Here is a 219-nt window from a genome sequence, read left to right as displayed (position 1 = left end):
TTAAACTTATAATATATATGATACATGTACCTAAGTGTTTCATTATTTTTTGATTTGTTATATTATGTAATATCATCAATATAAAATTGTTACTGTAAATTTACTTGTTTGGGATTCTTACATATATTTATGTCATTATGTAAAAGACATATACTTAAATTGTGCATTATTCTCACAATCATTAGTCAAAACTATACTTTTTAAAAAATACTGCTATAT

The sequence above is a fragment of the Habropoda laboriosa genome, unplaced genomic scaffold (genome assembly GCF_001263275.1).
Source record: "Habropoda laboriosa isolate 0110345459 unplaced genomic scaffold, ASM126327v1 scaffold65, whole genome shotgun sequence".
In the NCBI taxonomy this organism is placed as follows: domain Eukaryota; kingdom Metazoa; phylum Arthropoda; class Insecta; order Hymenoptera; family Apidae; genus Habropoda; species Habropoda laboriosa.
The sequence above is the reverse complement of the archived record's forward strand: the minus strand, read 5'-3'. Positions refer to the sequence as shown.